This window comes from Delphinapterus leucas, chromosome 1, assembly GCF_059928025.1.
Source record: "Delphinapterus leucas isolate spDelLeu-1000000601 "Yukka" chromosome 1, BTC_Dleu_Yukka2, whole genome shotgun sequence".
NCBI classification, from domain to species: Eukaryota; Metazoa; Chordata; class Mammalia; order Artiodactyla; family Monodontidae; genus Delphinapterus; species Delphinapterus leucas.
Genome location: NC_143129.1, coordinates 173,669,163 through 173,689,108, shown reverse-complemented (window position 1 = coordinate 173,689,108; position 19,946 = coordinate 173,669,163). Strand labels below are relative to the sequence as shown.

The 19,946-nt window shown below is 40.9% G+C and overlaps 1 protein-coding gene across 4 annotated transcripts in view; it reads left to right on the top strand.

Moving 5' to 3' along the window:
- Positions 1–19,946, top strand: part of CDC42 (cell division cycle 42) — a 46,174-nt gene continuing 26,228 nt past the window's right edge. Inside the window, exon 1 of one of the 4 annotated variants that reach the window (XM_089899437.1) lies at positions 1–56. The gene's annotated coding sequence lies outside the window, so the exon portion shown is untranslated. Of the gene's footprint in view, positions 57–528; positions 642–1,305; positions 1,616–19,946 lie in introns of those variants that run through there. The other 3 variants (XM_022551716.3, XM_022551714.3, XM_089899430.1) reach the window with 3 other exon arrangements.

Below are 19,946 nucleotides of genomic sequence, written 5' to 3'. Positions count from 1 at the left end.
CATTTGAAGGCTGAAAGCCAAAGGAAGGGCTGAAGAGGAGGAAGCCAGGAGAACCGGTGAGTGCAAGGCCTTTCGGTGGGGAGGAAGTCTCTAAACCAAAAGACGACCTATGTGGTTGGAGCGAGGGATAGTGGGTTGTTGGCAGAGATGAGAAGCGAGCCCTCAGCTCTCACGCCAAGGCGGAGGGAATACAGGCCTGGGGAGTCAGGACGCCGTCCACTTGTAGTGTGATTTCGGGCAAGTCACTGCCCCTGTTTGAGTAGCCACTGTCTTCTCTGCAAAATCGGGATGATAAAACTTTGTAAGGTTGCAAGTATCAAAAGACATGTTAGTGGAAGCGCTTCGCAAACGACCGTTTATAGCATTATTACAAATTCCGCGGAACCAGTGGAGAGTTACCGACACCGGCCACCAACTAGCAAGCGGCGCTGGCGCGTGCGCGTTAGGCGGCCAGAACCCGGGCAGGGGATGAGTTCAGGCCCCGCCCGGAACCGCTCTGCCTCTTTTCGCCTCCCGGTCCCTCCCTTTTCCGCGGGCACCCAACCGTGCGTGTCCTGCGTGCTGACGTCAGGCGCGTGCCCCTGTCCGGCAGCTGAGGAGACCCCGCGCACTGCTGCCAACGCCCCGGCGGAGGAGCTGAGGTGAGTGCGGGGCCCGAGGCTCCCCGCGGGAGCGGCCTCCCCCCAGTCCGGTCCCCGCCGCGCTGCCCCCGGCCTTTCCCCGTCCGGGGGGGGACACCCCATCTCTGGGATCCCTGGAAGCCTGGGATCGTGGGGCGCGCGCGGTGGGGGTGGGGTGCCGGGCTCGCGCGGCGCCGTCCGGGCTCGCACGGGTCCGGGTTCTGTCGGGGGACGGAGCGGAGGGGGTCGCGGAGGGCAAGGCTGGGGGGACACAGGTCAGGCAAGAGGTGTGCGGCCGGGACGCCGGGGCAGGGCCGAGGGCGCGGCCGGGGCCGGGCTGTCACCTGGCAGCGGCGGAAGGAAAGGGTCACACCCATCCCGACCACCCTGCTCCCCTCCCCCCGGCGCCGCGGACCCCCTAGGGCGGGCGGCGGTCCGGGGCGCCTTGGGCCGCGGAGCGGCTGGCGGGCGCCTGGGGTGCGCGGGGTGGCGGTGACCCGGACTCCCTGGCCGGGTCTGCCCCCCGCGCCCCGGCTTCGACTTCCTGCTTCGCCGGGCGCCGCCGCCGACATTTTGCGGCGAGCGGGGGGAGGGGAGCGGACTGCGAGCGCGGCGGGGAAGTGGCGGCCGGGCGGCGCGCGGCTCGCTGACGGCCCGGGGCTTTGCTTGCCGCGCGCCTCCCTCAGCGGTCCCGCAGCCCGACGCCTTGTCCCGCGGGGTGGGCCTGGTCACCGCTTCTCCGGTCTCCTTTATTCCTGCCTTAGGTCGAGTTCCTAATACCATTTACATTTCCTTCTCCAACTCGCCCTGCCTATTCAGCTGAAGCTTCCCTTTCAGGGAGTTACCTAACCACCTCCCGAAACTGTCGTTCTGCCGTTTGCCTAATTCCTCTCTTTAGGGGGAAATTTTCTTTGTTCGTTTTTTTTTTTTTTTGTCCTCCCCTTTAAGTCCACGAGAAATGCAGTGGGGAAGATTACGTCATCGCAATATAAGGGGTGAGAGTTTTTAACTCCTACAAGTCAGGGACTCACTAAATTAAGACAGCATTTTGTTGGCTCGGTTGGGTCACCCAGTGTCAGATCCTGCCTGTTTCCCAACTCATCGTATTCAGAGATAATCTTTTGAAAGCCTGGCCATCTCATATGCATCTAAAAGCCAGGAAGGTTTAAAATCTCAAGATGAGCTTGTGCCAGGAAATAAAGCGTAAGACAACACTTGCGTAGGCAGTAACTTTAAAGATCCCTTTGAGTACTGGAATGAAGTTAATTTATTTGTGGAAGCATTTCTTTGGTCCAGATTGTTTAACTTCTCCCATATGACTTACTGATTTAGAGTATGTACCAAAGTCTACACTCGTGCAGTATTGTGGCAAGGGTATGGTGAAAAGAGAATCAGTTCATTTTACACCTAATCTTTGCTTGCTAGTCACTTTAATTTTGTAATTAAAAACGGGTTTTGGTTTTTTTAACCAGAAAAACTTAAGTGAGTAACCTTTTCAGACTTTGGGGATCACAGTATTTGTTCTCCAGAATGTTAGGTACATCCAGGGTACTGTGGTACAGAAAAATGTTAGCATTGTAAAGCAAATGAGACCCAACTGTGTAATGCATTGTTATAAGGATAGTTCATGTTGAAACAAATATTTTCTTATTGTTTCTCCTTATTTGTATAGAGAGAACAGATTGCTCGTTAAGAAACACTTAAAAGAAGTGGTAGGTTTAAATCAGCTTCTGTAGTGTGTAGGTGTTGGTAGACAAGACCCAGAGGTGTCACAGCCTCTTAAAATTTTTGCACGTAATAACTGACACCTGTACTCAGTTGAACTTAATTTTTTGGCAGTCTGAGGCAGGTGTTACAGCCTAGGGTAGTCAGGGGCTAAAATCAAATATTGGTGAGATTCTTTTTAAGTCCACCAAGCCCAAATCTTGACGTTTTTGTAACTTCAAGATTTGTTTTCTTTTATTTGGATACTTTTTCCACTTATAATTTTGTGGTATATTATAGAAGCATTTCCAGTTATTTTAAAAATGGTTACACTAATAAAATGTTTTGATCCAAGAAGTGTTGCATTTGGAAAACTTTGAAGTACAGTTTATTGTGCTGCCTGTCTGGGAGTAGTACTTATAGCCATTCTTGGAAGTAAAAGTCATATTGTACTTTATTTGTAGATATATTTTAAATGCATGTATCATTTTAGGATCTTTTTTGAGAGGACAAAGAATGCTTAATGAGGAACACTTCAGGCTACAGAGCTTCCTCTGCTGGGGAAGGAGGGGTTAATATTTTGTTAACTTATGTCCCATAAATAGATCTGTATATTCTCCTATATTAAAGGGCTTCATTCTAGGCTTTCAATATTCAGTATCCTCTTCCAAGTCTATTAGTTTCTCCCACCAGAATGTAAGTCTGTGAAGGCAGGGCTTTTGACATAGTATGGTCACCCCTGTATCCCTGGCACCTAGAATAGTGCCAGACTTATGATGTGTCTCAAGAAATGTTTGTCAAATGAATGAATGTGATGTCTGAGGCTTAATATTTTCACTTTCTGCATATTCTGTAGGCCTGTGTACTGTGTTTCCTGGGACCTCTTTTGTGCTTGGTCAGCCATATTCATATTTGGGCTCGTTGAAGTGATGATTACTCATCTACTTTTGTTTGACCATATCCATCTGTTTAGTCCTATATCTTCTGCAGCTGTACTGTCTGAACAGTTAACCATTGCTTAGAAAATCTTTTCTGATGACCAGTTCTTATTCTCCTAAAAATTATTCAGACTTTAATGTTTGTTTCCTTCCTGTATTTCTTTGTTTGAAATAGCAGTTTAATTTTTCCATTTCTTCCCCTCAACAGTATCAAATTCCTGGTCATGTTATGCTTTGTCCCTTACGTTTCTACTTTTAGTTACTCATCCCTTCGGTGCAAAATATTTTTGCTAAAGCAATTTTCATTACTTGTCATTTCAGCTATGTCTGCCACTGCTGCTATTATAAGTCCTGGGTGTCAGAACTCTTCGTTACTAGTCGCCCCTGGGACATTGGTCTCAAACTGCTTATTCCATGAAGTGAAACCCCATTTTTGCCACTGAAGTGGTCTCCCATTAAAAAAAAATTAAAAAAAAGTGTTTTTCAACTATTTAGCTATTATGCTGAAGTCCAGAACAATTTCTAATATAGCAAAATACTACATATTGTTAAGTCATGGTGTTCACCAAGCCTCAGTGGTCAGTCACCTGAAGAGAACCTCTGTTGCTCACTCTGTTCTTTAACACTTTACACTTTTAACACTTGCATCATTTTCTCTAGGAGTAAGCCATTTTGATTTGCTGTTTTAATTCTGTTGTTGTATGTTCTTGGGAGAGACACTATTAGTATAGGGATTAAAAGTGTACACTCTGGAGCTAGACTGCTTGGATTTAAATCCTGGCTGTGGCATTTATTAGTTACATGCAATCTGAGTAAAGTCTTTGTCACTCAGTTTACCTTCTGTAGAATAGGGCTGGCAATAGTTTCTACCTCACAGTGTTAGGAGAATCAGTTAACCTAAGTGAAGTACTTAAGACATTTCACTGGCACATAGTAAGTGCTCTGTAGGTGTTTGCCCTTGTTATTATTACAACCTCTCAATGCCCCCGCCTTTCAGAAGTTATCTGCATTTCTCTCAAACATCAACAGTTTAATAACCATCCCCCCGCAGATTAATCTCATGAAACCATAAAAATTAAATGAGGTGAGGATTGGTGTCTGCTCTAAATTTTTTTTTTTTTTTTGCGGTACGCGGGCCTCTCACTGTTATGGCCTCTCCAGTTGCAGAGCACAGGCTCCGGACGCGCAGGCTCAGCGGCCGTGGCTCATGGGCCCAGCCGATCCGCGGCATGTGGGATCTTCCGGGGCACGAACCCGCATCCCCTGCATCGGCAGGCGGACTCTCAACCACTGCGCCACCAGGGAAGCCCCTGCTCTACATTTTTATCCATTATCTTAACCAGTGTCATGGAAGTAGGGGTGTCAAGTATGCAGTATGTAGTCTGTGGACCAGGAGCGTAAGCATCAGCTTGGAGCTCCTTAGAAGTATCAGGCTCCATCCCAGTCCTACTGAATCAGAATCTGCATTTTAACAAAATCCCCAAGTGATTTTTATGCACATTGATGTTTGAAGCACCCTCTTTAAGACTGCTGGATTTCACAAAAAGCGTTGAGTGCTTTGTTTTTGTTTTTCCCCCACTTAAGTATAACCTGGTCTCTTTCAGGCAGCGTATCAGAATTTATTGCAAGGATTGTAATCAGGAAGTGAATGTGAAACCTGTTTGGCTTTTAGAGGAATGAATTATAGTTTCTTGCCTGTTGTGTAGAATCGCCTCATGTCTGTGTTCATTATCAGGAACTAATGTGTTGTTTAGTTACTAAAGAGTCATTACCCACTTAATAATAACTAAATAATCCCAAATTCTCGTTTTAGAACTGCTTGAACTTGAGTTCAGTTACATGTTTGAACGCAGTGACTTTTTATGGAAAACTAATTGTTAATATGATTAGGATCGTTCACATGATTGTTGGTTATGAAATCAGGTGAAATTCAAAGTTGGCATTTAGCTGATCAAATGTAAAAAATGTTTTCAGCTTTTTTTTTTACTAAAATAAACCGTATCTCCAATCTCAAGGGAAAATGTTTTTTTTTAAAAAATTTATTTATTTATTTTTGGCTGCGTTGGGTCTTCGTTGCTGTGCGTGGGCTTTCTCTAGTTGCGGCAAGAGGGGGCTCCTCTTCATTGCGGTGCACGGACTTCTCACTGTGGTTGCTTCTCTTGTTGTGGAGCATGGGCTCTAGGCCCGTGGGCTTCAGTAGTTGCAACACAAGGGCTCAGTAGTTGTGGCTTGTGGGCTCTAGAGCGCAGGCTCAGTAGTTGTGGTGCATGGGCTTAGTTGCTCCGTGGCATGTGGGGTCTTCCCGGACCAGGGCTCGAACCCATGTCACCTGCACTGGCAGGTGGATTCTTAACCGCTGTACCGCCCAGGAAGTCCCAAGGGAAAATGTTAATAACTAAAATCTAGTCTTAATATAGCTACCATCCTGAAAAAATTATTGCTACTTTTAAAGGACTTGATTGAATTTTTCTTTTTTCTTACACTATTTGATGTAGCAGTGTATGCTCTAGAGCAATGTTTCCTAACCCTTTTCAAATCAAGGGAGACAGAAAAATATTGTATGCTACACTGGAGTAAATGGATAAGACTATTCTTGGCTTGCTAGAGGTGCTGCAGCCCCAGGAGAGCTGGGGGATCAATGTCTCAGAGCACACCTGTGTCCATTCTCTGTGTCCCAAATGGCAATATGAAGCTGTCTACTGTTGGATATTAAGCCACAGCCATTATTTTCAGCTAAAAAGGTGATCACTTTTTGTTACTCCTTGTGTAAACAGAAGAGATTGAGAATAACAGATCAAATGAAACCAGAGGGAGAAATGGAGGTGGAGTGAAAGAATACCATGTTAATTAGTGTTAAAGAGTATGAGATGATAGATTTTGTAGAAGAAATCATAAGCAAGATTTCAGCTACAATCCATTTGCTTTGTTGGTGGGCAATTTAAGGATATTTGTAATTTTTTTTTTTTTGGTTTGCTTTTAAATCTGTTTAAAAGCAGATGAAGAGGAGTAGGAAGTGAAAGAATAAAGTTTCTTAACAAAGAATCATTGTTATGTGTGGTTTCAAGGATTTTCATTCCTAATACAACTTCACTATAGTTACTAGTATTTGTTTCACCAGCTGAATGGTATTTGAGAGGAGCTCAATTTTAGAATCTTCTGAAGTGGAATTAAACCATCTATATCACTTATTACTTTGCCAGAGAACTATATTTTTATTGTGAAGTTTAAGATTAACAGTAAGATTTAAAAGTAAACTTAGATTTTAAAATGTAAATTTTCATTTATCAGATAATTAGGAATGAATGGATAGTTCCTGTGAATATTAGAGTGCTGGGGTTTAAATCAATATCTAATACCCTCATTTGTTTCAGAAAGTGTACAAATAGTATACATACTACAAAATATAAGCTATGAAAATGTTTGAATTATTTTAGGTCATATGATTTATTTGTTCATGAGGCCAAAGGGAATGTTAGTTCATCCTAAGAGTTTATAATAATCAGTGGAGATGGGGATAAGGGATAATTTAAATTTTAAGAGTAATGTCGGTATTGTTTCTCTGGTGTGTTTCAGAATACCTGGAAGAGATTTCCATGGGGGTAGGTGTCAAATAAATTGGAAACCCTACTTATTATATCCCCATCTTGGAAATTCATGATGTGTGTAAGTTTATTAAAGGTTCATAGAAGTTAGATCGTCAGAGAATCTGTTTAATTCAGTGTTTTTTTTTTTTTTGGCTGCACCATGCGGCGTATGAGATCTTCAGTGACCAGGGATGGAATCTGCACCCCCTGCATTGGGAGTGTGGAGTCTTAACCCACTGGACCGCCAGGGAAATCCTAATTCAGTGTTTCTTAAACTTGTTTGATGACGGCCCTGCCTCCCCCACCCATGGAACACCCTGTAAAGCTTTGAGAAAGTGGACTGGGAGATGCTGGTGTCTCGTGGCTTGTTAATCTCTGTTAGGTTCAGGGGCTGTTGGTGTGGCTTTGCTATGGGTAGAAAAATGGGAAAATTTTTCTCAAGTTACTGAGGCACGTGAAAGGTAAAGACTTCAGAGGCCATAGATTATCTATTCTTCCTGTGGCCTAAACCCCACTCAAGAGCTATTGTAAAGAAATTGCTAATATATAGTTCCTTGGGATGGAATTTAGCATTTTACATATAAAACCCATCTTTGGGGTGTCTGTGGGGGAGTAACTCCATCTCAACTTAAAAATGGGGAAGGTATTGGAAGGGAAAAGCAGACCATTATTAGGGACTGGGGAAGTGATTGTCCAGTGGCTGCAAAGGAAATTTCTGAAATGGAGTCACTGTCTCCAGTTTCCTTTGTTCTTGGATCAGTGATCCTAGTTTAGGTATTTATTGTTTTCCAGTATTCTGAAAAGCTTGCAGTAATTTCAAAGCCATTTTTTTAAAGCTCTGAAAGTCATATAATTTTTAACTGTTTTATTTGCGATCCAAAGAATTTCTGTGTTTAAAAAAAATAATTGTTAATGTACACGAGAAGTTTTTTAGAGTTTGTGGTAGTAATCTGTAAGTTTTTTGTATTTTATAATTTGACATATTTCCTTTTCTTTTTCTTGTCATACATACTGCCCAATCCAGTTCTCCCTCACAAGAATAAAAACCCACCCCAGATCCCATCTTTTACATTAATTTTTTTTTTCTGGTTGCATGTGTTACATGGAAATGAAGATGTATTTGCCTTAAAACTTGTCCTTGGTTCTAGTTAAATCAGAGCCAGGAACAGAAAAATCATTTTACTTATTATTGGATAGTTATCTGAGAGAGGTGGGGGCGTGGGGAAAAGACATCATTTTGTGTATCATGATTGGGGTTAAGGACTTAGGTTGGGCTGCCTTAGTTCTTTTTAAAAAATTATTGTTTTTTGGTAATTTAGTAATTTTTCTTCAGGAGCAAGATTATTCATGTCTTGGATGTGACACATGTTGAAAATACGAAAGTTTGTTTTCTGTTGGCACGTTCTTTACCTCTGCTACTTTCAGTTGGAGAAATTGGTATCATTTCTGCTCTTATAAAAAAATCTGTCTCTTGCACTCTGCCTCTCTTTTTTTAAATATGAAGATGAGACGATTCTTTACAAATATTAAAACACACACTCTAAAAAAAGAAACCTAAGACATAGAAGCAGCTTTTAAAACAGAACGAATCAATGGCAAAGATTTTTTGAAGATGCAGATTCTGGAGATAACTTTTTGGCAATTATGTGATTCCTTAAGTTCATTATACACTGTTTTTTTTTAACATCTTTATTGGGGTATAATTGCTTTACAACGGTGTGTTAGTTTCTGCTTTATAACAAAGTGAATCAGTTATACATATACATATGTTCCCATATCTCTTCCCTCTTGCGTCTCCCTCCTTCCCACCCTCCCTATCCCACCCCTGCAGGCAGTCACAAAGCACCGAGCTGACCTCCCTGTGCTATTATACACTATTTTAATTGATTTAAATCTGAGTAAATTGTTCCAAAATTAGAAGCATGTTTTAATTATAAAATGACAATGTAAGATTGGTTACATTAACTGTGTCACTCTGATATAGTTGCAAACACAATGTGATACACATACTTTGTGGGGATCCTCGTGCTTCTAGGAAAGTATCGTTTTTTTGCTAGTTTAAAAATTGGTAGAGGGACTTCCCTTGTGGCCAAGTGATTAAGACTCTGTGCTTCCACTGCAAGGGGTGAGGGTTCAATCCCTGGTCAGGGAAGTAAGATCCTGCATGCCATGAGGCCAAAAATAAAAAAGTCTGTAGAATTGTGCATTACTAGAACAGAATAGAGAATAGAGTTGCTAGAGATGATACAGGGTGTTTATTCCCAAAAATGATGCTGGGTGGCTATTAAACACTTGCTGTTAACTACTTTAGCTAATTCAGACTGTGGAAGTGACTTAAGCTTTAGGAATAGAATCCTTCTCTCTCAGAGGGTATTAAATTTTGTTTTGTTTTTATCCAGATAGTAATAGATGAGGGTTTAGGAGATTAGAGGACCCACTAACGGGTATATTCTGAGTCCAAAGAACAAGTGTTTTTGACTTGCTGCATCTCTAACCCATACTATTTTATTAATTTGTGAATTCAGCAACCCTTTGTGTGCAAAGTCACTGTTCTAGGTATTGGGGATATAGCAGTGAATACAGTAGACCAAAACAGATCTCTGTCCCCATGAAATTGACATACTAATGTGTGAGTTGGAGATAAGTGTTTGGCTAAAAATGAAGAAGGAGAGGCAGGGTACAGTGGAGTGCTTCTGGGTTTGTAGAACTTGGGTTGCAATTTAAAATAAGGTAGTCAGGGGAGTTCTCAACTGCAGTATGACATTTGAGCAAAGATCTGTAGGGGATGTGACTGAATGAGTCATCCAGGGAAGAGCATTATGGATAGAGGGAGTTACTGTAGTCACTCTTGATCAGTGACAGGTACTGTTTTGCTTAATTTTATATGAAGTCTTTAAAAATAGACATTAAACAAATGTATTCCATGATACATCTGGAATATCATTATAGGAACTTAGCTTCTCGAAATACGGTGTATGTATATAATTTCCATAGAAACAATTGATAATCAAGGTAGAAGCTTGTGCTTTGATGGTGTTGTCTTTGGTTGCAAAGTGTGCTTTAAAAGGCAGATTTGTAGCCAACACATATTGGTTGTTTTTCAGTCTTTGCAACTCTTATCTTTGTTGTTTTTGTTTCTCTTGATCTCTTTTAGTGAATAGAACTATATTGTTACTCACTGCTATGCAGCCTGCAGTCATGCCAGCTGTACTGCATTGACATAGAATTTAGTGCAAATGTTATAGCATCTCTTATTCTTTGTCAAATTATTTCTTCAAGCACACAGTTGAATGCTTCTGTAGAAGTTCACCCCGTTAACAGATTTTACATCAAAATTGGTAGACTGCTTTGATTCAGAATCTTGGTAATCTGGTTTAAAAATGGCTTGTAGTTTGTAAACTAGATTGTATGATGATCTGAATGTAGGTACCTCTGCCTCATTAGATATAACAAACTCTAAATGATCATGGTTAGTTTTGTAGTTGGCATCTCACCTGGTAACCTGTTCAAAGAAAGGTTCTCAGTTTGTCACTCATTTTACTGTGTGTGTGTTGTCTAGGTAATATAGTAACTTTTTTTTTTCCTGCAAATGTATGCTTGTATGTGGGATTTCTGATACAGACTGGCACGTGATTTCATCCTTGATAGACTTAGGACCAAATTATTGTGTTCTGATTCTGGGAAGGCTATTCTTTTGCATGTTTTCTCACAAGAGTGCTTTAAGAACATAACAGCTTGACCCTAAGATTTCTTTTTCCAGCTTCTCCATTTATCTGTGGTACAAACCTATCCTGTAATTTCCTAAACTAAAAAAAACTTCCTTCTTAATTTACTACCTCCTTAAACAAACCCACCCTCCACCCCCAAACTGGTCAACTGTTTCTTCTCTACTGCCATGCAATTACTACCCTAGTGCAGGTCCTTCATGTAAATCTTGGATTATTAAAGTAGTTTCTTAGCTGAGTTCCTGTACTTTATCTGGTTACCTTTGACAGTTCATTGGAATATAGGGACAAGATTTATATTCCTAAAAAAAACTTGTTCATGGATCAGAAAGAAATGGTAGCCTCCTGTTCCCCACCCACGTTAAATGAAAGTTCCTCTGCTTAGCTAGCTTTCAGTCTGTATGACTTGAACTCATCCTGTGTGTGCGTGTGTGTGCGTGTGTGTGTTTCTTTCACTTTGCAGGCTAGCACTACTTGTGTCCTTTCTCCTGGTATTCTAACTAGAGATTTATTCTCGTTCTTTTAGACCACCCCCATATTTTATTTATTACTCTTTTGAAAATCTATGGAACTTGTAGTTCATAGTGTAATTTTGTAGCAGACTACTACAGTTGTGTTAATCTCTTCTGCTTATAGCCAGTAAAATACACAAGGTGATGTATGTCAAGCTATCTAGCATAGTGTTTGGCACAGAGTAGGCATTCAGTAAGTTACTAAAATGTTTTGAAGACAGGGTTTCTGCCTTATCCAATGTAGTGCTATAATAGGTACTTAAATATTTTGCTGACTATTATAGCACATAAGGTTGTTTCTTGGAAGAACAGAAGTCTGTTGTAACATGTTTTAGATTCTAACTTGTGTCCTGACGCAGTGAAGATTGAATAAGATGCGTTACGCACTTGTTTCTTGTTTAACTGATACACACACACACTCCAGCACAGCTGCTAACTCTTCTTGGGTTCTTTTTTCTTTTTTTCTTTTGCGGTACGCGGGCCTCTCACTGTTGTGGCCTCTCCCGTTGTGGAGCACAGGCTCCGGACGCGCAGGCTCAGCGGCCATGGCTCACGGGCCCAGCCGCTCCGCGGCATGTGGGATCTTCCCGGAGCGGGGCACGAACCCGTGTCCCCTGCATCGGCAGGCGGACTCTCAACCACTGCGCCACCAGGGAAGCCCTTGGGTTTGTTTTTTTACATTGTTTACTGTGTTGGTAGTCTTCACAACTATTTTTAATATGTATAGCATTTCATTCTCTGGTGTATTGTTACTTAATCATTTTTTTCTGTTGTAATGTTATGGCATTTCATTGTTTCTTGATAAAGTATTTTCTTCATTTTGGATTAATTATCTGAAGTGGAATTATTTTTTTCAAAAATGGGAATAAAATGTTTTAATTGTTGAAATACATTGGTAAATTGAGTGATTTACATTGCAGTACTAAGTGGATGAAATGGAATTGTTGAGACAAATGATTGAATGTTTTTATGGCTCTTAGAATACAATACAATGCAGGGCATTAAAAAAAATGCTTACGCTCATGAAATAGATCAGAGATTTTGGTGAGTTTAGAACTTGATAACTTTTAGACCAGGTTTGCTTGTGGTGTTTTTCTTAATTGTTGAATGTGTTTTGGAGATCTTTTCATTTTAATTGATAGTTTTGTTTTTAAAGTTAAAGAAAATATTACATGCATATGGTGAGAACTTCAGTACAAAAGAGAATATGATGAAAAATAAGTCTTCCCATCCCATCCCAGACACACCCTTATCCTCTTCCCAGAAGCAGTCACTTTTGTCTAGCAGATGTGTTTTTGTCTCTGCACCTGTAAGTGTCTTTGTACATAGCCTCTGCACCTGTAAGTATATGTGTATCTCCTCTCCATAAAAAAATTCACATACATAAATCGGCATGTTATACACAACTCTTCTGCACTTTGCTTTTTAAAAACTTAATATATCTTGAAGATCTTGCACATTGGCTCTGTATTGGCACTGTTTGCTAGGGCTACTCTAACAAAGCACCGTAGCCTGGGTGATTTAAACAACAGAAATTTATTTCCTTACAGTTCTAAAAGCTGGAAGTTTAAAATCAAGGTGTTGGCAGGGTTAGTTTCTTCTGAGGGCCTCTCTCCTTGGTTTATAGATGGTGGACTTTTAGTGTCTTCACTTGGTCTTCCCTCTTTGTCTGTGTCCTAATCTCCTAATAAGGACACCAAGTTATATTAGATTAGGGCCCACCAATATGATCTCATTTTACCTTAATTACTTCTTTAAAAGCACTATCTCTAACTTATGTTCTGAGTTACTGGTGTTTATCACGTCAACATATCAATTTGTAGCAGTCATGGGGTGGGGGTGGGCGCAGTTTAGCCCATAACAGGCACTATAGCTTATTCTTTTTAAATAGTTGCATGATATTCCTTTGTATTATAATCTATTTTACCATTCCCCTGTTGGTGGACATGTCAGTAGTCTGTCTTTTGCTCCTCCAAGCAAGGCTCTGGTAAATATCCTCGTGTCTACCTCTTTGCATACTTGGAGAAAGTCTTAGAAATGGAATTGCCAGATCAAAGAATGAATGTACATATTAAATTTTGGTAGGTACTGGCCTAGACATGGAAACCTTGTTTCTTATTGTTTCTGATAATTTTTGAAAGCAAAAATTTGCCTTGTATATTATGTCCTAATCTAAACCGCATTTTGTTTTCAGGGGTACGTGATTGACTTTCACTTTGTACTTGGACAGAGTATAAACACAACCCCCTACAGAAGATTGCTTAGATAATCAGATATTGAATTGACTGTTTATCTGGATCACTTCACAATGATTAAAAGAGCTTATATTTGAGTGTTAAGTGCTGCACAGAGGAGTAACTCAGTTAATTCTTACAACCTGTGATGGTAATACTATTTCTGGTTTACAAATGGAGAAACAGAGTGTTGGGAAGAGGTTAAATAGCTTGCCCCAAGTCACACAAGAATGGGGATGTGAGCTTAGGGCTACTTGAATTGAAAGATTTTGTGCTTGACTCCTACTCTGTATTGTCTTCCTTTGGCATATTAGAGACTTGATAAATATTTGTTCTGTGATTGTTATTTTGTCTCTTCTTTAAGTGAAGGTGGGTTACAACCCTTTCTGTAACATTCCAAATCCTCTTGCTACAAATGTGACATTTAGTTTAAACTGTTCTTTGAGATCAGATCCAGGGGATTTTAGAAAGGATTGATCAAGTTAGCAAATAACCCTGTCAAGTAGAAGCAAGGATTTTTCTTAGTTTACTCTTATTTATAGTATTTAGATGCTTTCATTTAACAATAGTGGTTCCGATCTTTATCATAGGGCCATTTTGGTTTTTGCAACTTTTTTTTTTTTTTTTTTTGAGGTACGCGGGCCTCTCACTGTTGTGGCCTCTCTCTTTGCGGAGCACAGGCTCCGGACGCGCAGGCTCAGCGGCCATGGCTCACGGGCCCAGCCGCTCAGCGGCCATGGCTCACGGGCCCAGCCGCTCCGCGGCATGTGGGATCCTCCTGGACCAGGGCACGAACCCACGTCCCCTGCATCGGCAGGTGGACTCCCAACCACTGTGCCACCAGGGAAGCCCGGTTTTTGCAAATTTTAACTGGGGATAAGAGTAAGGTGCCATATTAGGTGTTTACTCTGTGCCAGGTGATAATTAATAGTTTTATATACATTGCTTAGTTTCTCTTTGTAGCAGTTTTGTGAGTTAGATGTTATTGTAGAGAAAAGGTATGGAAGTGAAGTAACTTGCTGGGATCACATACATTAAAAATTTTAATTTTTTCTTGCTCAGTACTATATTAAGTGCCTTGGGAAGGAGATGATAAAGTATAAGCCTAGTTTTTTTCTCTGAGAGCTTAAAATCTTTTAGAATAAACACAAACTTATGTGAATAAAAACAACATGACTAAGTGCTCAGTTGTGTTTTACATTTGTTGAGAGAGTACCTACGGTGTCCAGTATTGATCTGTGTTCTGGGAATACATCAGAGTCCCTGCCTTCCCAGAGATTTCCTTATTTTTTATCTGTCTTCCTTTACTGCAGTATAACATAAACAAGATAATTACAGATTATGACCATACCGTAAAGGAAATAAACAGGGTAGTATGATGGAAGTAAGGGGGAAGGGGAGTGGATAGTAACCTGGATAGTGTGTTTAGGGGAGAATTTTCTGAGGAGATGGTGATTTGAGCTGAGATCTGAAGGATGAGAAGTCAACAGCGTTAGGAGCAGGGGAAGGCATATTTGGCACGTATAAAGACCTGCAGGCAGGACAGGGCTCGGCATGTTTGAGGAAAATAATGAGACTTGTGTGGCTAGAGCATGGTGAGTGTTAGGGATAGGAGTATGAAATATGAGATTTAAGATCTAAGAAGGGTCTTGCTATGGAAGTTCAGAGAAGTTGGGCAGTTTTTTAAAATTTTATTATTGTTTATTTGGCTGCACTGGGTCTTAGCTGCGGCACGTGGGAGCTGTTAGTTGCGGCATGTGGGATCTGTTTCCCTGACCAGGGTTTGAACATGGGCCTCCTGCATTGGGAATGTGTAGTCTTATCCCCTGGACCACCAGGGAAGTCCCCATTTGGGCAGTTTTTGAAAGCTGGAATAGTTAGGGAAGGTGTTTCAGTTAAGGTGGGATTTGGGGGTGGTAAGTTAGGATAGAAATAGGATGAGTTGTAAGGCTAGACATCCAAGGTTTGGAGAGATGATATGATGTGGATAAAGGCATAGACATTGCGATAAGCACCAAACTATATTGGATAATTTAAATAGTGTCAGACAGTTGGCAGTTGATTAGGTGGGCCAAGTAAGATGCATACTTAGTTGTGCAATTTCAGTCCTATTCCCCAGGTTGTCAAGACCTCAGAGCTGTGGCAGATTGAGACTTGAGATTTGGGATGTGTGAAATGCTCTGTCTTTTGTTATCTGGTCTTTTGCAGGAAACTGAGGGGAGGTTTGAGTGTGTTTTAAAATCTCCTTGCCCTTTCTTAAGAGAACAGAATTATGTTGCCCTTAATTAAGAGACCAGAATGGGAAAATTGCATATAAGGGTGTCAGTATTAGTAATAATATTAAGGAAGAATATGGGGGGGGTGATGCTTATTTGGTTATTGTCTGTATATGCCACTTTGGATTGTTGCCCCAAAAGGACATGAGCTTTGTTCCAGGCAGAGGGGGATATGGCTATGTATAGGACAATGCTTGCCACTTATTAGGTGCCTAATAAAGGTTTGTTGACTGAATGAATAAATCTACGAGTCTTGAATATTTTGAGGGAAAATCTTACTGTAATATCCATTCTCTTCTAATCAGATACTTAGTACTCTTATACATTATTGCATACTCTTCATTCTTCCAAATTGTTTTGAAATATTACATTCAAAAGTTATATAGCGTATGCAGGTATTTACTAATTGGACTAAAATTTTTTTAGGTCACAAAGACAATATAAAATGATTACTTTGGCTAGCATCCCTTAGTTTTTGCCAATTTGAAGAAGGAAAACTCAGCATGGTAGTAAAAATAAGGACTCACGTTCTTATTGGATCAGACATTTCGGAATGAAGTCATTTTCAGAAATGAAGCTGACACAGCAAACTTCTAGCCCTGCTGAAAACATCTTTTACCACACAGAATCATAATCTTTCATTTTATAAGTGCTACTGTCAGCACTTTTTTCCCTGACAGTTGCTTCATTTTTGTGGTCTCAAGGACCCATAGAACCTTAATTTGACACCCACTTCTCTACTCTTTCATGTAGGTTGTGGTTTCACAGTATTTATCAGTTTCTTTCACAAGTGGCAGAAAATGGAAGAATTGAATAATTGCTTTAATGAGTGCCTAATGTTTGCCTTTCATCACTTTGCATATGTTAATGCATTTAATTGGCAGCTGGAGATATTAGGAATTTTGCAACCATTTTGTGGGAGAGAGATACATGAAGAATTTGAGATGTTTTTGCCCAAAGATACTTTTGTTTTATGAAACATCTGGAAAGTACATTTAGGGGAGGGGAGAAAAACCCAGTATCTTTCCCAAAAAGCAAAGGCTGCAGTAGTGTTATCACTTACATTCTGCCCAAGTTTACTTCCCTGATTTCTTTGACTATATTTTGGTGAAATATCTACCAATTTTGCACATATTTACCAGTCTCACGTTAGAAAATCAACAACAGGGCTCTTGGACATGTACTATGGAGACTTTGCCCTTTAACCTTCTATAATGACTTAATTCTAGAGGTGAGTAAGTGGAATTTTTGGGGTAAATAAGCTTACAGCTATTTAAGGATAGGAGAGGACAAAATAAGGTTTGGTTTTTGAAAAGTTAAAAATTTTATTAGCCTTATTTAAAGCAAAACGAGTGAATACTTAATTTCTTATTTTTATTTTACCACCTTTTTTAAAAAAATTTTTTTGGCTGTGTTGGGTCTTCGTTGCTGTGCAGGCTTTCTCTAGTTGTGGTGAGTGGGGGCTACTCTTTGTTGTAGTGTGCGGGCTTCTCACTGTGGTGGCTTCTCTTGTTGCGGATCACGGGCTCTAGGTGCTCAGGCTTCAGTAGTTGTGGCACATGGGCTCAGTAGCTGTGGCACACAGGCTTAGTTGCTCCTCGGCATGTGGGATCTTCCCGGACCAGGGATCAAACCCGTGTCTCCTTCACTGGCAGGAGGATCCACTGTGCCACCAGGGAAGTCCCTAACACCTTTCTTGATGATAGGATTCTGGCCTTCACTAATTTCTTCCTGTTAGAATAGACACCTAGAAGATGGAACATAAACAATTGAAATAGCCAGTCAGCTCCTAGGGGACATGTGCTGGCTTGAGTGAGGAGGACAAGGCGCAAAAAAGTGTTAATTATTTCAGGAGGATTTTCTATAAAGAAAACTTCTGGGTAATGAATGAAATACTTGAGACCTGGTGTTCTTACCTAGCCTCTACTCTAATAATTCTAAGAAACCATCTAAACTGCTCTATTATTTACTTATACAACTTAAATCCACAACAAAATCAGTATGTCTCACAAAGCTCAGTCAATTAAGTAAACAGGTTTGGGGATTTTATTTTACTCTCCTTACAAGCTAATATGTTAGCCTGATATTGTTTTATGGCTGCTGGCAGAAGACATGAGACTCTAGGGTCAGAGACAAAGAATTTAATTAAGCCACAGCCAGCAGCAGGAGATCAGTGTGTTGTGTGCTGCTTCCCCTTATCCCTAAGACTTCCATGTGGGAGATGCAGTGGGTTTGTGTCATAGCTGAGGAACACCGAGCTTGGGGAACCTACTATTTAATAGCATGCAGAAGGCAACCCTGTTCTTTGTCCCAGAGGGAGACATTACTGTACCCTTCAAGGTTGTTTGCTGCAAACACAACCCTATGACATGGCCTGGGTAGAGTGGTCAGGGCCTTGCATTCTTAGCATACCTAGCAAGATGGGTAGGACCACAAGAGACCTATGGGGTCTCTTCCAACACAGGGTTGTCTACTTTTTAATAATTGAAAGTTATTTTATAGAATTCCAATTTTAACTTATTTTTCCAATTGGAATGCATACATTTATTATTCGAAACGGAGGCAAACTACTTGATCATATTAAGCTTCTTTTGGATTTTTATTAGGGCAAATACGTTTGAGCAGTAGTTGAATTGCTTTGACTTTTTTTTTTTTTTAAATAATTTATTTATTTATGGCTGCGTTTGGTCTTCATTGCTGCGTGCGGGCTTTCTCTAGTTGTGGTGAGCGGGGGCTACTCTTTGTTGCAGTGTGCGGGCTTCTCATTGCGGTGGCTTCTCTTGTTGGGGAGCACGGGCTCTAGGTTTGCGGGCTTCAGTAGTTGTGGCATGCGGGCTTCAGTAGTTGTGGCTCGAGGACTCTAGAGCACAGGTTCAGTAGCTGTGGTGCACGGGCTTTGTTGCTCCGCGGCATGTGGGATCTTCCCAGACCAGGGAGCAAACCCTTGTCCCCTGCACTGGCAGGCGGAATGAGTGCCAAAGTTTTCTAAGATTATTTCCTATTTACTGAGGACTCTGAAAACAAATTATGAAGTTCAAAAAGAACTGTCTTTATGTGGCTTGTTCTGTATTTGCCTGAATTCTGAAGAGTTGGGAAAGAATGTCAGGATACATGAGTATTAACTGTCTGGCATAGGGGCAAGTCCTTTGCATTTAGACCAGAATATCTGCAAAATGATGGGATTTAGTTAGTTCATTAAGGGATATTCCAATTCGGAAAAAAAAATCTTATTCTTTATTTTGTTTTTTTTAAAGTAATATTGGGTGAACTCTTAAATTTTGGTTCTCATAAATTTTTTGAAGCTAAATGTTTATTTCAAGGTTTAAAAACATTCTTCTTACAGTGTATTGCTTGTTTTGGGGGAGAAAGGTAACTATGGTGGAGGTGTAATGACAGCAAAAGGTTATATAAACCATATTCTCTAAAGTGACTGGATTTGATAGGAGAGACAGGTGATGCCGATTTTATTTATTCTGTTTAATCGTTTAACCAGACCAGCTGTTTCATTGGATAGGTAAGGAAGGCTTTTTATTCAGGGTTGTTACTCTCTTGATTCTCCATATCTCTTTCCTGTATCCTAAGTATGAAAATGGATTACTTCGGGGGAAATGTGTTTCAAATGAAAAGAGCATTACTTTGAGTGTATTTTGTGTTAGTGTGAATGTAGTGTCTTTTTCCGACATCACTTCTGTCAATTCCATGGTAACACTAACTCTCAGAGTTAGTGTAGACCCCACAGCTTAAGGGCTCAGCCCCACAAAACTGCCTCCACTTTAGGCACCAGCTGCAGATGGGGTACCCAGGCTATCCACCCTTCTGCATGGCTGATGGCAAATTTGGGGTATGGGGTACGTGTCCTCCCCAGGCAGGCACTCTCCAGCACGACGTGTTGACTAACTTGGAAGCTCTTTAAATCTTGTTCGCCAGTTTTCACAGAGTTCAATCTCCAGTGCTCCCCTCCCCGTCCCCTCTTCCTGAGGTTGGCAGGTAGGGCTGAAAGTTCTAACGCTCTCATCACTTGGTCTTTCTGGTGAGCAGTCCCATCCCAAGGCTATCCAGAGGCCCCATCCTAAGTCATTATTAGGAAGGGGCTCATTATGAATGACAAAAGGTACTGCTACCATTTAGGGGAATTGCAAGGGTTTTAGGAGCTCTGTGACAGGAATCCTGGACAAAGACCAAACACTTATTTTCACCACAGTGAATACCAAAAATTGGATGCGGCTTTTATTCACACTGTTTACTGTTAATATTTGACATCTTTTTATAAGGGATATAATAGTCTGATTGAGAATATACATTTTTTGCAAAACAAGCTTATTAGCAAATACCTAACCCCCAAACCTTTTCATA